Raw genomic sequence first — 12,011 nt, forward strand, 5'->3', positions numbered from 1 at the left:
AAACAAACAAAAAACTAATTTTGTTAAATATCAACTTTTGAGCACACTGCACTTTCATAGTCCTGGTGATGAGCTAGGAGGAAGGCACAAAGCACTTCTGCACATGAGGTATGCCGGTTGTGACAAGGAGACATGCCTATTGCTTGGGTTGTGAGTTGGACTAGCTGCTTTGTTCATGGAACACAATTTTTACTGGAAAGAACCAGGGAAAACAAACTTTGGGTATCTGTCAGAAACTTTCACAAAAATGAATGAAACTGACTTGTACTTCAAAGAAAAGAGTTTACAGGATTTGTTGACAAGGACTAAATTGCAGCTTTGAAGGGAAACAGAACTTCAGAAAACTTGTATATAACTCTCTGAGTTTGGTGGCTTTTAATACATGAAGACACTCCTGATGAGGTCATTGGTGATATTAATGAATATGCATTTTAGAATGTTGTTTGAGGAAATTTTATGAACATTTGGAAGATCTGCATAAACTCGTGCAGGATGTTATGAAATCATGCATGGATAAATATGCTTTAACGGTCAAGATCAACCAACCAGTGGGTTTTGATGTATCAGTGTGTTAAAAGTTCATTTAGGGGGCGCCTGGGTGGCTCAGTGGGTTAAGCCGCTGCCTTCGGCTCAGGTCATGATCTCAGGATTCTGGGATCGAGTCCCGCATCGGGCTCTCTGCTCAGCAGGGAGCCTGCTTCCTCCTCTCTCTCTCTCTGCCTGCCTCTCTGCCTACTTGTGATTTCTCTCTGTCAAATAAATAAATAAAATCTTTAAAAAAAAAAAAAAAAGTTCATTTAGATGGCTCCAGTTTCTACATTGCTACTAGCCTTTTTGAAACAATGACTTGTTGAGTTTTAGTGTAGTACCAAAGAAGAAAATCCACAATACTGAAAAAACTGTTTAAAATACACTTCCTTTTTCTAACTACATCTGAGTAAGGCTCCTTTTTCATCCTAGTCCTCAACCAAAACTTCATGTTGCAACTGACTGAATGTAGAAACAATCATAATTCAATTGCCTTCTATTGAGCAAGATTATGAAGAGATTTGCAAAAATGTAAATAATGCTATATATGTGTTTTGTTTTGTTTTGGTGCAGTGGTTTTAATAAAATGAAATTTAATAAAATTTTAATATAATGTACTTATTTTGTAATTTTACAAAATGTACTTAAATTTAAATAAAATTTAATAAAATTTTAATAAAATGCTGTGGTTTTAATTAAAAATTTTGATTATTGGGGAACCAGGGTCGCCCAGTCAGTTAAGTATCTCTCTTGATTTTGGCTTAGGTCATGATCTCAGGGTTGTTAGGTTGAGCTGCAGTGGGGCCTGCTTAAGATTTTCTTTCTCCCTCTCCTTCTGCCCCTCCCCACTCATGCTCTTTCTCTCAAACCAAAACTAAAAATAAAAATTTAGGGGCGCCTGGGTGACTCAGTGGATTAAGCCTCTGCCTTCGGCTCGGGTCATGATCTCAGGGTCCTGGGATTGAGCCCCGCATCGGGCTCTCTGCTCAGCGGGGAGCCTGCTTCCTCCTCTCTCTCTGCCTGCCTCTCTGCCTATTTGTGATCTCTGTCTGTCAAATAAATAAATAAAATCTTTAAAAAAAATAAAAAAATAAAATAAATAAAAATTTAGATTACTTAAAAAAATAAAGCTTTAAAAGAGGTGGTGAGGGGCACCTGGCTGGCTCCGTCAATAAAGTGTATGACTCTTGATCTTGGGGTTGTGAGTTCGAGGCCCATTGGGTGTAGAAATTACTTAAAAAAATAAAATCTTTAAAAAAAAGTTTTATGCATGTTAACACGTAATTGGTTTATTATTGTTATTTTAAAGGGAATTAACATTTTAAAATTTCTCACAGTTAAGATTTTTAATACTGTTAAGTATTGATAAAAATAACTTATATAAACAAAAGTTGTTTGGGGTCCTTGGTAATTTTTAAGCATATAAAGGTATCCTAAAACTAAAAACTTTGAGAACAACTGTATTATCAAATGACATTGAGATTTTGTGGCTATTTGTTATATAGCTGTACCTAACCAGGGTACTCTCTGGTGGTCCTGTGTCTACTTAGCATAATGGTCTTTGAAAATGTTCATCATTCTGGGGTGCCAGGGTGACTCAGTCAGTTGAGTGTCTGACTCTTGATCAGGTTGTGATCTCAGGGTTGTGAGATCAAGCCCCGTGTCAGGCTCTGTGCTGGGTGAGGAGCCTGCTTAAGATTCTCCCTCTCCCGGGTGCCTGGGTGGCTCAGTGGGTTAAGCCTCTGCCTTCAGCTCAGGTCATGATCTCAGGGTTCTGGGATCGAGCATCGCATTGGGCTCTCTGCTCAGCGGGGAACCTGCTTCCCCCCTCTCTGCCTGCCTCTCTGCCTACTTGTGATCTCTCTCTCTGTGTCAAATAAATAAATAAAATCTTAAAAAAAAAAAAATTCTCCCTCTCCATCTGCCCCTCCTCCTCCTTCTCCAAAATAAATAAATAAATAAAATATATGTATATAATATATAAAATATATAATAGAGAAGTATATATATAATAGAAAATATTTATCATTCCACTATATATATAAAATACTATTCGCCCACTAAAAGGAAGGAAGTCCTTCCATTCGCAACAACATGGATGGATCTTGGATGCATTATGCTAAGGAAAATAAGTGAGACAGAGAAAGGCAAATATTGTATGATCTCACTTAAATGTGGAATCTAAAAAAAATAAAACCACTCAAATAGAAAAAGATCAGAGTTGTGGTTATCAAGAGAAGGTAGAAGGATTGGATGGAGGTGGTTGAAGGTACAAAACTCTAGTTACAAGCTAAGTACTGGGAATATAAAATACAATATAATGACAGTAGTTAACACTGTATGGTATATCTGAAAGTTGCTAGGAGAGTAAATCCTAAAATTAGTTATGATGAGGAAAAATATTTTCCTTCTCTTTAGTTATCTATACGATATGATGAATGCTACCTAGGTGTATTGTGGTGATTATCCAACAACATATACTAAGTCATTATGCTGTATACCTTAAACTTGTACAGTGCTGTACGTCAATTGTATCTCAATAAAAGTGAAAGAAAAAAGAAACCTGTCAATACCTTAATCATGAACATATATATAACATATAGTGGCATATAGGATACTATAACATATAGTGTCCAGAAGTGTGAGAAAATATATTTGTGTTATCCAAGCCAAAAAAAAAAAAAACAAAAAACTGTAGGATTATATCATTACCCCACTTGAACCTTCTAATTTCTCTCATATTTAGAAAGGAGTCCAAATTTTCCTGATGGCTCATGAGGCCCTCTGTGATTGGGACCTTGACCTCCATGACCTCGTTTCTTATTACTGTACCCTCAGTTGACTCTACTTTGAACATACTTCATGCTACATCAGATTATTGCTGCCTCAGGGCCTTTGCACTTGCAATTATCTCTGCCTAAAATGCTCATCTCTCACAGCTAACTCCAGTTTATAGTATCTCTCCCAGTATTACCTCTTCAGATTGGCCTTCCCTGATAGCTTCACCTAAAATAGCAGCCAAGTTTCCTTCTGTCTCCTTACCTTGATTTTTTTTTTCTTTTTCAGAGTTCTTATTCCCTCCTGCTATTACATTACTGTTCTATGTGTATATTTGTTTATGGTCTCTCCCACTGGAATGTAGGGAGGAATACTCCAGGAGGGCAGGGACTTGGTCTGTCTTACTCAAAGCTGAATCTTAAGGGCCTGAAACCGTGCCTGGAACACAGCGGGAGCTTTGGTGTCCTGCAATTTCACATACCTTGGTGTTCCGACAATAAATCCCTCGGAGCTAAGGTTGTGTTTTAGTAAACATCTCTGTGTGGTTAGAGTTTTTTGGAATGGGAATTTATGATGCGGGCAGCAGTGTTTTCTAGGAAAGTGGGTTGGACATCATGCTTTGAGCCCTACTTCCTTGAAAATCTGTGGGTTCACAGATTTGTGGGTCAGTGTTGGGTCTGAGAGAGGTGTTAGGACCAGGCTTGGCAGCAGGTTCGGCATTGACGGGTGGGGCCCAGAAATGAACAGAGTCTTGCTGCTCTGGACGCAGAGTGGGAACCTTGCAGAGGGCCCATTTTTGGGAAATGGCTGCCAGACTAGGCTAAATCTAGTGCCTGGTCTTTGCAGTCAGGCAATCCTGGTTCAAACCCAAGCTCCGTCTTTGTTGTTGTTGTTTTCTAGCTGTGTAACCTGGAACAAGTTATTTAGCTCTCCCCAGCTCCCAGCTCCCAGGTCTTAACTGGAGAATGAAGGTAAATAATTAAAACACTTCTCAGAATTTAACTGGGATAGTTCATGCAGAGGTCTCGGGAAGCATACAGCAAGCACTCAGTAAGGACTGCAGTGCTGCCGCTGGAGAGAATAATTCCCTAGTCTCCGTTTCCTCTTCGAGGAATGGGGATTCCTGCCTAAGGACTGCACAGAGCTGTTTTTTAAGCTGTAACAAGCGAAGAGACCGGAATGTGCTCTGAGGAAGAACAGAAGCAGGACAGATGTGGGAGGATGTTCTGATTCGGACTCTTTATAAAGGCGCTTTGGCTCCCTGCAGACTCCAAGCTTTGCAGGCTGGAGGAGACAGGCTTTGCAGCAGGGGTTCAAGTTCCTCTGCCTGCAGCTGCGTTTCAAAGCAAGAAGCAGCCATTCCCTCTCCAGACACCCTGGACAGCTGTTGGTGGGGCCACACAATGCCTACCCATTGCCAGGCTGGACATGACCTCTGGGCGTTGCAGACCCTGCCTGGGAGGGCAGAGCCAAGGTAAGGCTGCGTGAGAGGATCAGCAGCAGCCCTCCTGCTCTACTCCTTTCCCTGGCGGGTGGCCTGGCAGGCAGGGGCAGCTTGCCTTCTGTTTGAGTTGACAAGGCCCCTTGATAATCTTTTCCTCGAGTCTGAACTTCAGGAAGCTCTCCGGGAACAAGAAAGTTGGGTGTGGCCTGAGCAGCTCTGTGCCTATGGGTAGGGTTGGGTGTCCATCCTGCTTTTTTTTTTTTTTTTTTTTAAAGATTTTATTTATTTATTTGACAGGCAGAGATCACAAGTAGGCAGAGAGGCAGGCAGAGAGAGAGGGAGAAGCAGGCTTCCTTGTGGAGCAGAGAGCCCGATACGGGGCTCGATCCCAGGACCCTGAGATCATGACCTGGGCCGAAGGCAGAGGCTTTAATCCACTGAGCCACCCAGGCGCCCCCATCCTGCTTTTTTTGATACCAGAAGTTAGGTAAGTGAGATTCGAATTAGGGTTTAGGCTAAACCTCACTGAGGCTAAAATTAATTAAGTTAGGTTTATTAATTAACCTAAAAGGCAACCTGATGTAGAATGGGGCCTAGGTTTGGAACTCGCCGCAGCTGGGTTTGAACTTTCCCTTCCGCACCCACATACCTCGCCTGGCTATGAGGACTTTTACAACCCAATGAACCCAACTTCATTTACGAGAAGTCCCTCTTTAAGTTCATATTCCTCAAGAAGAGAAATGGCATTAGACCTCTGATCCGGCAGTAGAAATAAATGATTTCGAGAGCTTTTTCCCAGAATCCCAGATACCCGGGAGTAGGGACGTGAGAGAGATGTGCCCTTGCCCCAGGCCCATATGTATTCCCCCACAAGCACTTCACAGACACTACTCAGTATCTCTCTTGGGCCAGCTGCTTTTTGTACCTATTCTCATCCTTACACCATTTGATAAAGGAAGGTATTCTTGTCTCCTTGTTACAGTTGAGAAAACATTCTGGTGCCTATAGGACTACAGGCACACTGTTAGCCCTGGGATTTCCATGCACGTGGTGCTGCCTTATTAGTCAAGCCATTCATCACGTGACTTGTGCACACACACCATGCTAGGCACGGGGGGTGGGAGTGGGGGACACTGGTGAATGCCACCAGATCTGGCTTCTGCCTATGGGGTCAGGCATTAGTCAACCTCCCTCAACCCACAGTTGTGAAATCACACCGGTGCAAAGTGTTGAGAGGGAGAGGTTTGTAGTACTACATGGGGTTCTGACGGGGTTAGAAGGACATGGGGGGTTTGCTGGGATATGACACATGAGTAGGAGGGAACGTGGCATTGGCAGAAGCTCAGAGAATTGCAAAGAGGGTGGCACAAGACAAGGCCGCCTGGTGGCAGTGGCTGGGCCCCTCAGGTGCCATGGGCTGCGTTAAAGCCTTGGTCTTTATCCCTGGGGGGAAGACACTGAATTGTTAGCAACAGAGGATGATATCATCACATGTGGCATTTTCAAAGGCGACACTTGGGGCGCCTGGGTGGCGTGGTCAGTGAAGCCTCTGACTCTGGGTTTTGGCTCTGGCGGTCATCTCAGGGCAGTGACATTGGACTTGCACTGGGCTCAGTGCTCAGGAGCGAGTTGGCTTGAGACTCTCTCTCCCTCTTTCTCTGTCCCCTCCGCCATGCTGTCTATCTCTCTGTCTCTCAAATAAATAAATCTTGGGAAAAAAAAAAATCAAAGGCAAGGCTGGCTGCTGTCTGGAGAGCAGGTGGGAGGGGCAGAGGGCTTGTGGCTTCCCCAGGGAGCGTGTGCGAGTGGCAGCGTGGAGTGACGTGTGGCATGGAGGCCAGGGGAGGGAGGACAGCTTCAAGGGGTGCTTTGGAAAGGTGGGGCGGATGGTGTGAGGGAAGCTTCTGGAAGGCTGGCTTCACGGGATGCTGTCTGTGCCTCAGCACCAGCCCCAAACTCACTGTTCTCTCACTGTCTTAAAATGCGTAGTAGTGTTTGGCTAAGGGGCTCTGCCTTGTCACTTTTTCATTGGAAAGGGGCATTTTCTGCCCCTCACTTGGCACCAGGTTCTACAAGTTAGGAAACGGGGGCCTGCCCCCTGGGGCTGGACCCAGGGATCTCAGGACGGCCTCTCCCCCAGGTGCAGGCAGTCTCTGAACCAGCTCATCTGAGGAGGTGTCCAGGCTGTTCCCCTGGGGCTCGTGGCTAGAGTCACCCAGTTGGGCATGCATCACAGCTTCGGCCCCAGGGGCCCTCACCCCGCAAGGAGTCAGCAGAAACCAGGGCTGGGTTTTTTTTTTTTTTTTTCCCTTTCTCATTCTGGACCTCACTTTGATTCTCTGAGAAACAGAGGGGATGTGGAAGATGATTTCTCGAGTCCTTTCCGGCTCTGACGTGTTGTGTTTGTTCTGGTTCTGGTGGCATGTCCGCGCCGTGCAAAGCTCTCGGGGCTGGTGGGTCGTGTATGGGCCAGCTTGTGAGGAGGGGCTCGGCAGGGCCCTTGCTTGTCTTCTCTGTCACTTGCCCAGTTTTCTACCAGTAGAAATGCCCTGTGAGGTACAACAAAAGCCCTCTGGGAGTCACAATATTTGGGGCTATTTTCGGCTGAAATTTGAGTGGCGTGGTCTTTACTGGCAGGGCTAGGGGAAGACTTGTTAGGAGAGGACAAACCCTCCCTGCCATCACAGTTTAGCCTGGGACAGGGCTCCCCGGGCCCCCTGGGTGGGCCAGGAGTAACAGTGTGCCAGGGACCATTTCTACTGGCCTACAAGACGTCTGCCCCTGGCTTTTTGGAAGCAGCCTCATATTTCCACCGGCCCTGTGGTTGGCAGAGGTTTCTGTTCTCATTTCCAGGTGGCTTGCCTCTGTACCCTGGGGTTTGTTTAGGACTGTGTGGCTTCTTGAGGACCAACACCCTTGGCTCCCAATCTGGGACGTTCAGCAATAATTTTGGGGTGGGATGGGTGTGCAGGGTGGGGCATGTGGGGGAGAACTCCAGCAGTGTTTTCTGGAGCTCTTGCCAGGAGCAGACCCTGTTTCCCTCAAATAAGGGTGACTGAAGGAGCCTCGAGCTTTGGGCTTGGGGTAGAGAGGACAGATTCCCACTTATCTTCAGGGCAGGGCTTGTTTTCCAGCTGTAGGGTCCAGACCCCCTGCGCATTCTTGCGTGGGAGCCCATTTGCAGGGCTCTGACTGCAGCCCCAGCCACGGTTCCCACTGGGACCGACCGCTGCCTGTGGGGGACCAAGCCTTCACGAGCCATAGCAGATTCCAACCCCAGCCTTTGAGTTGCTCCAACTGACGTTGAATGAAGCAGAGATGGGCTATCCCATCCAAGTGCTGCTCAAACCATTATTCTGTGAGTGAAATAAATGTTTTAAAACCCTACCTCTTGGGGCAATTTGTTCTGTAGCCATAGTAACTGAAGCACATGGCTATTATCACCATCATCACTTGTTAATTGAGTTAACGGAGGCACAGAGAGGTTGGGGATGCCTCTCAGGGTTACACCGTGAGCGTGAGCATGTGGTAGCCGGAAGACTCAATGCTGGCAGGACTTGCCCCTCCGTGCAACACTGGGACCAGACCCAGAGGCTGTGCAACTACCCCAGGTGAGCCTGCACGAGCTGGTTCATTGAATCCTCCTCTGCCAGCCTTGAACTCTAAGGGTCCCTGAAGGCATAAATAAGGAGACCTCAGCAGATCTGAGGCTTTAGGATCATGATCATCCATTTTGGAGGCAGCAAAGCAAGTGTCCACTCTCTGGCACCCAGATGGAAAGTTCCAGAACTCTGTTCTCAGAAAAGGGGTCAGAGATCTAGTCTGATGCCAGTGAGTGGGGCAATCTTAGGCAGCCCCTTCCTGTCATGAGCCTCAGTTTCTCTGCCTGTAAAGTGGACAAGGTGTGGGATTTGACAAGGGGATGAGCAGGAAGCGCTCTCCCAGTAGGGGACAGGATACTTGAGGGCAGGGAGTGTCGGGAGTGCTGCCCACAGAGCCTGGCTTGCTGCAGGGAGCAGAGTTTTGTGGGAGCAGAGGAGGCAGAGGGGCAGGCCAGAGGCCTGCAAGGGGCTGTGGGGTGGAATTAAGAGTCTGCTGGGGACTAGGAGGGTGGCGTTTGTGCCATATTGGAGGGGTGGTTTGGTCAGTGGGGAGCTTAATCAGCACTCTAAGCCTGGCATTCGGATGGCAGCTCAGCCTCTGTTTCACTGGGTGACATCAGAAACCCTTCCTCCTTTCCACCCCTCACATCCACCCTGCGGGAAATGAATGGAGATGTGTGTTTGTGTTCTTCCTAGTCCTAGTGCTCCAGAATCTTGGGCTCTCCTGCCCTCAGCTCAGGTGTCCTGGCTCAGCCCCCCGGGTGTGGCTCTTAGGGAAAAGTCCTGCACATGGGTTGCCTCTAAAAATACAGGCTGCAAGACCTTGGCTGTCCTGGTCTGGTCTGGTACATGTTTTGTGAGGACACGTTGCCAGAACGTGGCCCTTTAGGATGGAGCAGAGTTTTGTGGGAGCAGAGGAGGCAGAGGGGCAGGCCAGCATCATAGAGAAAGTGCTGTGTGCTTGACAGCTTCAGAAAGAGCTGGGGGAGGGGATGGAAGAAAGTAGCTGTTCCTTTCCAGTGGAATTCCCACTGCGGGACCAGGACCCCCACCAGCAGCAAGCCCCACTCAAAGCCTAGGATTCTTGAAAACACTTGGAGAAATGCTTTGACTTCTCCAGTAGGTGAGGGAGAATCCTGCAGAGGCAAGGCAGAGGGTAGCATCTAGAGTCACTCCTGTCAATCTGTGACATGGCTTTTGGGAAACAGAATTCTCTCCTTTCACATTGCAGAAATGATCTATATGTACTATGAATATCACAAGGTACAGACCGTCAAAATATTGCGGCCATCCGTGATCCTACCAACCACAGATAACTTCTGTTAATTTGTAACATCCTTTATAGATAACTCTCACCCTCCTTTCTCCCCTCTCCCTCCCCCTCCCCATCCTTTATCATCTTCTTCCTCTCTCCCTCAGCCACATACACAACACACACACCCATTACAGGTCAATTAACAAAGATCCAACCTGTCATTCTTTTTTGAAAGATTTTATTTATTTACTTGACAGAGAGATAGAGAGGGAACACAAGTAGGCAGAGCCGCAGGCAGAGGTAAAGGGAGAAACAGGCTCTCCGCTAAGGAGGGAGCTTGATCCCGAGCTCGCTCCCACGATCCTGGCGGAAGGCTGTCACTCAGTGGACTGAGCCACCGAGACACCTGGGCTCTGTCATTTTTAACCTCTGTATCCTCTTTCGCTGGAGGTACGTAACAAGGCTCTTTCCATTCATCTTTTTTTCACTGTTCTCAATGCTTGACTAACATCTGTATAAATCTCTTTGCCTTCTTGCCAAATTGTGTCCTTAAGTTCTGTCACCAGAAGGATACATTTGCTGTGGCGAAAAGTATCCAGGTTTTCCAGACTTTAGATACATATTGTCTTATTTCCTTCTAAGGAGGCTGTTCCAAAATGCATTCCCATTAGCATTGTTTGAGAGCCCCAGGAACCCTTCCCCCACCACCCTCTGCCCCAAGGTATTTTTCTTGCTCATTCTCACCAGTTAGAGAGGGGAAAGATGCTATTTTCAGTTGTTGAAGACTTCCTCTCCTGACAGAGCACTATCCTTTCCCAGACAGTCCACACTCTTCTGACCCGTGTTTCCTGAGGACCTACTATGTGCCCAAGCCATCCCTGCCCGAGGAGGCTTCCCCTGTGCAGCCATCCTGTGCCCGCTGCTTCACTCCGTGTGTCTGGCTGCCTAGACTTAGAAAATAACAGACGGAGCTGGAGGGGACCTCAAAGATTGTCCATACCCTCATTTTAAGGAGAGGAAATGGAGGCCAGGGAGGGGTGGGGGTTTGCCCCTGGTCATAGAGAGCAGCGCATTTCTGGTACAATCGGAACCCTGAATTCAGGCAGGGATTCCAGTCCTTCGCTTGTCCTGACCTGATCTTCTCACCTATCCTCAGGAGCACTGCTGTTGGTCCAGTTTAATTCCTGGGTTCAATTCAGGGTCACCTCCCTGGGCATACAGTAGGTGCTAAGAAAATATTTACTTAATGAATCTGCATAACAGAGCACAGGAAATAGTACATTTTCATTTGCCAAAATGTTCTCAACCTTCCAAGAGGAAAGGATGTTTTGTTGGGTGCCCCTCTGGGAAGAAATGCCTTTTTGTTGTTGTTTTTAATAAAAAAGAAGGTGAGTAGGCTGTTGGAATTGGTGGAGGAGGAGAGATGGGGCTGTCTGGGGCTTGGGGCAGTGTTTGCGTTTGAGCTGTTAGGTCACTGGAATTTGCCTTGGGTTCCTCTGTGCTCGCAGAGATGGACTGATAGACACAAGGTAGGGGTGGCAGACGGGAGAAGAGAGCTTAGTTTCCTTTGGTGTCCTGTGTGAATCTACACAGACCTCTTAAATGGTCCCTGGGGACTGTCTCAAGTCCTCTCCCTTATCCGCTTTTCTCAGACCATGCCCCCTTGCCTTTGCCTTCACCAAAAGGTCCTTCTGGCTTTTATCTCCAACCTCTTTTCAGTGCTGCTCAGGCCTTTCAGGACACAGGAGGTGGCTGGGTCTATGCAGAGACAGGAGTTTGGATCTGGCTTCATTTCTGATGGCAGTGGGACCTTGGGCAAGTCACCTGTCCTTGCCATATCAACCTGGCCATCTCCCTGTTCAGGTCAGATCTGCTCTCAAGGGGGCTCTTATCCCATCTGCCTTCTGCCACTTGCCCCCTTCCAATCTCTCCTCCTGCTTTTGCCTATCACATCTCTCCTTCAGGTAACCTCCTCTCCCTGCCCCCCAGTTTTCAGCACTGAGGGAGAGAGCATGAAGCCTCTTTCCAAGGCTGCCAGCCTGGGTGGTCTGGTTCTGGTGGACCTCTCTAGGCTTGCCTCATGCTTCATGCCAGCCACACTGGCGCTTGACCAGCTGTGTGCCTTGGGCAAGCCCCTCATCCTCTCTGAACCTCTAAACCCCATCTGTAAGATAGACAACATGAGAATCCCAATTGCTCTGCTTGTATGGAGGATAACAACCACCTTGAAATGACTCTCAGCTCCTGGGGCCCTATTTCTCTGAAAGAAGCCACAGATTTCAAAGATCCTGATTCTCAATAAACCTTTTCTTCTGCAAAAGAACAGCCTGCTTTTATTCCAAGCTCAGTTATTCCCAAAGAATGCTTTTTGTCTCAGTTATGTCTTGTTGTGTCTTCACCTAGG

This window comes from Neovison vison, chromosome 6 (genome assembly GCF_020171115.1).
Source record: "Neovison vison isolate M4711 chromosome 6, ASM_NN_V1, whole genome shotgun sequence".
Lineage (NCBI taxonomy): Eukaryota > Metazoa > Chordata > Mammalia > Carnivora > Mustelidae > Neogale > Neogale vison.